Raw genomic sequence first — 5,842 nt, forward strand, 5'->3', positions numbered from 1 at the left:
TGAATAAATCAAAAAGTTAAAAAGAGGGGAGCCTGGGTGGCTCAGTCAGTTAAGCATACAATTCTTGATTTTGGCTCAGGTCATGATCTCACAGTTCATGACTTCAAGCCCAATGTTGGGCTCTGTGCTGACAGCACGGAGCCTGCTTGGGATTCTCTCGCTCTCCCTCTCTCTCTGCCCCTCCCCTGGGTGCTCTCTCTCTCTCTCTTTCAAATAAGCTTTAATAAAAGGTAAGGGGCACCTGGGTGGCTCAGTCAGTTCAGCGTTCAGCTTCGGCTCGGGTCATGATCTCACAGTTTGGGGGTTCGAGCCCCACGTCGGCCTCTGTGTTGACAGCTCAGAGCCTGGAGCCTGCTTCAGATCCTGTGTGTCCCTCTCTCTCTGACCCTCCCCTGCTCGCACTGTCTCTCTCTGTCTCTCAAAAAAAAATAAATAAAAAAATAAAAAAACATTAAAAAAATTTTTTTAAGTTAAAAAGCATTAAAGGGTATAACCTCTATAACATTAAATGGTGCAACCTCTTACCTCTCTCTCTACATAATCTCTCTCGCCAAAGGCAAGCACTGGCCATCAGTCTCTTACACTCTCCTCCAGAAAATGTTTTGAAGTACTTCCTGGCACAGCTCTATATGTATTTAAAAATGTACAAAAATGGAATCCATGTTATTCACATGGCTCTGCACCTTATACTGGCATTAATATATTCTGAAAAACTTTCAAAACCAGCTCATATGTCCAAATGTCTACCTTATTCTGTTCACCTGGTGTTCCCTTTTCTCATAGGCTATTCAGTGGGGACGCACCAGTATGGCTGTATGGTTCATAGCCAGTGTCTGTTCTGATTTGTTGGTGCCCCTCCATACCTGGTAGGCAATATTTTGAATTTAACCTTATTTTTGATGAATCTCTGGATTATTTCCTTTCTTTTTTTTTACAATTTTTGTTTTATTTTTTTAAAGTAAGCTCTATACCAATGTGGGCTTCAACTCGACCTTGAGAGCAAGAGTTAAATGTACTGACTGAGCAGCCAGGCACCCCAGAATTATTTCCTTTATATTTATTGTTAATGTTTATTTATCTTGAAAGAGAGAAAGCGTGAGCGGGGGAGGGATGGAGAGAGAGAAAAAGAACCTCAAGCAGGTTCCATACCTAGCATGAAGCCCAACTCCAGGCTTGATCCCACAAACTTTGAGATCATGACCTTAGATCAAGAGTCAGACGCTTAATGACTGAGCCACCCAGGTGCCCCAGGATTATTTCCTTTTTAAAAAAAAAAAATAAGGCTTAATTTATTTGTGATAGAAATTCCTTGCTGGTATTTGCTGAGTCAAAGGATACGTGCCTTTAAATGTCTGATTCCAACAAACTGCCCTGCCAGAAGGTGCTGCGGTTTATACTACCAGCAGGGTCACCACGAATGCCTGTTTCCTTTCACCTTTGCCAACGCTGGATTTGTTCGGGACTTTTTATTTTTGCCAATCTCAAAAGCACAGAGGCATATCTTGAAAATGTTTGGTTTGCTTTTCCCTATGAATGAATTCACCTAGTCATGTCATCTTAATTTCTTTTTGTATGAACTGCCTGTTCTGATCTCTTGCCCATGTTTCTATTTGTGTACCTTTAAAAAAAAAATGGGTGTGTCTGAGCTTCTTGCAGTTAAGGACATTAAGTTTTCTACTCCTGGGTGTTGCAAATCATGATTTCTTTGTTAAAGCTGTCTCTTGGAATCTGTGATAACACACTGTCCTGATTTTCTTTCTTTCTATTCTTCATCTACCAAAGCATGTCTGTTTCTCATCTCTCATTCTTTGAATATTATTTTTTGTTCCCCCTGTTTCTAACCTTGGCGCTCTTCTTTCCCTCTAAACATTCTTCATGGGTTGCTACATCTAGTCCCATGGCTTTAATCATTGAAGTAGACCTGGTTTGTTGTAGTTATTACTGCCTGTTTATCAACACTATAAAGAAACACTCTCCCATTACTCCCAGTTTTCAAGATTTGCATGGGATGGGCCATTGGGCAGGGATGGGCTGGAAACTTGGACTTGGTCCTTGCCTGTGTTACTGGTCCCTACACAAGTGATTTTGTTTGAGGTGGGTGAGTGATTTGAGGTAGGTCACTTAAGGTCTTTCTCAGGACTTCTGCTGGGATTTTCAGGAACAAGTTCCTTTCTTCACATGGTTTGGTTCCTATGCAGAGGTTGTAATGCTGAAATGGCCATCTTTGGTACCACAAGGGAGAGCCTACCCGAGAATACAGGTGACATCAAGTAAAGCTGAGTGACAGAAATGAAGACACATTCTGGATGCCAGATTTGAATCCCTTGATCCAGCATCCTCTTTCATACCCTTGATTTCATTAGCCAACAAATTTCCTTTTTGATTCAATAAGTTAGGATAGTGTTATAGGCTGAATTGTATTCCTCCCCCCCCCCCCACTAATATATCAATGTTTTAACCTCTGGTACCTCAGAATGTGACTATTTTAAAATGTTGATTTCTTTATTAAGTTTATTTATTTATTTTGAGGGGGGTGGCAAGGAGAAGCAGAGACAGAGGGAAAGAGAGAGAATCTCAAGTGGGCTCTGCATTGTCAGCATGGAGCCCAACATGGGACGTGGACTCACAAACCATGAGATTGTGACCCGAGCTGAAATCAAAAGTTGGATGCTTAATTGACTGAGCCACCCAGGCACCCCATATTTATTTATTTTTGAGAGAGAGAGAGCAAAGGAGGGACAGAGAGAAGGGGGAGACAGACTCACCATCAGCATGGAGTCTGACATGGGTGAAACTCATGAACCATGAGATTATGACCTGAGCCAAAATCAAGAGTTGGACATTTAACCAACTGAGCTATCTAGGTGCCCCAGAATGTGACTATTTGGAGATAGGGTCTTTAAAGAGGTGATTAAGGTAAAAATAGGTAATTAAGGCAGGTCTTAATTCGATATGGTTGGTGTCTGTATAGAAGAGGGGAATTTAGGGCACAGACATGTGTACATAGAGGGAAGACCACGTGAAGACACCAGAAGAAAATGGCCACCTGCAAGCCAAGAAGAGAGGCCCTTAGAGGAAACCAACCCTGCTAATACCTTCATTTTAGACTTCCTGCAGAACTATGAGGGAATAAGTTTCTGGTATTTAAGCCACTCATTCTGTAATACTTGCTTTGGCATCCTTAGCAAAGTAATACAGGTGAGTGTTTATCCCTTTGAAAAGTAAGTGCTGGGGTGCCTGGGTGGTTCAGTCGGTCAAGCATCGAATTCTTGATTTCAGCTCAGGTCATGATCTCATAGTTCGTGAGTTTGAGCCCCACATTGGGCTCCTGCTGATGGTGCAAAGCCTGCTTGGGATTCTCTCTCCCTCTGCCCCTCCCACATGTGCTCTCTCTCTCAAAATAAATAAAGAAACTTAAAAAGAAAGAAAGAAAGAAAAGTAAGAGCTATTGACTTCCAATCCTAATTTCTCACATGAACTCCTGGCCCAGTGATCAACCCCTACTAGACCCTTCCTCTTCATTTTTTGGTAAATCACCTCAAATCCAACAAGTCTAACCAGGTCATCCTGATTCTCCTAAAAATCTACTTCTCCTTCTGTATTCCATATCTCTGTGAAATCCTCTCCCCCCACTGAACCAGTTATCTAAGCCAGAAACCAGAAGTTCTTCTCCCTCATTGACCAAGGCATGCCATGGTCACTCTTCTCTCTCTGTCCTACTGGCCACACCGAGGGTTAAACCACCATTATCCCTCTCCTGGCTTATTGCAGTTGGCTCCTTTTGTCACCTTCCAATCCCCCCTCCATACCACCTTCTTAATGATTTTTAAAATGGCAAATCCCATCATGACACTCCCCTGCTCTGAACTCTTTCGTGGTTCCTACTGCTCTTAGGATAAAGTCCAAACTCCATAGTGTGACATATGGGATCCTAGGAGAAGTAGCTCACGTTAGCCAGCCTATCTCCCTTGTCTCCCTTCCATGCTCACTCTCATCTCTCTTCTAAAGCTCAGGGCTTCCCCAAGTCCAGTCATTCTGATATCCTCTTCATGATTTTCTGTATCATATATGCTGTCTTCCTTAACAATTGGTTCCATTTTTAAGATTAAATTACATTAAAGGAGGTAGGTGGGGAGATGGGTAAAATAGCCAATGGGGATTAAGGAGTGCACTTGTCATAAAGAGCACTGGGTGATGTATGGAAGTGTTGAATCACTGTATTATCCACCTGAAACACCATATGTTAACTATACTGGAGTTAAAATAAAAATAAGTAAATAAATAAAGTAAGTAATTAATTTAAATCCCATTATTTGGAAAGGCAACCATATGGCACTACTGTAAATATTATACTATAAATGTAATATTATACACAGAGAGAGAGAGAGAATCTCTGTCATATATAGCAGGTAAACAATTTAAATGAATCATTGATATTGTTGATAAAACTAGTTGCTTAAATAGTGTTGATAAATTTCAAGAAAATTTTTTTAATGTTTATTTACTTTTGAGAGAGACAGAGTGCAAGAGGAGGAGGGCAGAGAGAGGAGGAGATGCAAAATCTGAAGCAGGCTCCAGGCTCTGAGCCACCAGCAGAGAACCTGACATGGGGCTCGAACTCATGACCTGAGCTTAAGTCGAATGCTTAACTGACTGAGCCACCCAGGCGCCCCAAGAAGATTTTGAAATAAAAATAATAATGTTGGGGCACCTGGCTGCCTCAACAGGAAGAACAAACGACTCAATCTCAGGGTTGTTTGAGCCCCATGTTTGGTGTAAAGATTACCAAAAAACAAACTTAAAAAAAAAAAACATATATAGTGTAAAACAAGTAAGAGTATATTTAATTTCATTAACAAAGACCCAAATCTCAAAATAAATTCCTCAATAAGAGCAGCACTGCTTATAATGTTTAGTAACAAAGGGATGTTCAGTTTAATGATGCTTATTTTATTTTTAAATGTTTATTTAATTTAGAGAGAGAAAACATGCAAGTGGGTGAGGGGCAGAGAGAGAGGGAGACAGAGAATCCCAAGTGGGCTCTAGCCTCTGAGCTGTCAGTGCAGCGCCTGATATGGGGCTCAAACCCACAATCCATGAGATCTTGACCTGAGGCAAAGTTAGAATCTTAACCTATTGAGCCACCCAGGTGCCCCAATGATACACTTTTTAAAATTAGGGTTAAGACAAACTTCCACATTAGTAGTAAAAAAAAAACAAAAACCTGGTTTTTTTTTGTTTTTGTTTTTTTTGTGTGTGTGTTTTTTTTAACTAACATAAAGAATGACAGCTTCCAGGGGCACCTGGGTGGCTCAGTCGGTTAAGTGTCCCACTTTGGCTCAGCTCATGATATCACGGTTCATGAGCTTGAGCCCTGCATTAGGCTCCGTGCTGACAGCTCAGAGCCTGGAGCCTGCTTGGGATTCTGTGTCCTTCTCTCTCTCTGCCCTTTTCTGCTTGCACTCTGTCTCTCTCACTCTCTCAAAAATAAATAAACATTAAAAAAAAGTTTTTTTAATTAAAGAATTACAGCTTATATGTGTTTACATGGGAATGGAAAAGGATATTAATTTGCCCCATTTGATAGGTTTGGCTAACTTTCATTTTAAGATGTTTTGATTCAGGACACCATCTGAGGTAATCCTCAGGATCTGTTGTAAATTTGTGAAGACATAATCCAAGATAATATCCAAAAAGGAACAGAGAGAAGATTTCTTGTGCCCTGACAGCTGTCACTGGACAATGTTTATGAAATATTTTTATCACTCCTATCCAAGTGTTTTTCCATCCCCTGCAAAACATTTTCAGAAAGTATTTCAGTTGAGTTTATAAGTAGGTTTGT

This window comes from Suricata suricatta, chromosome 4 (assembly GCF_006229205.1).
Source record: "Suricata suricatta isolate VVHF042 chromosome 4, meerkat_22Aug2017_6uvM2_HiC, whole genome shotgun sequence".
NCBI lineage: Eukaryota > Metazoa > Chordata > Mammalia > Carnivora > Herpestidae > Suricata > Suricata suricatta.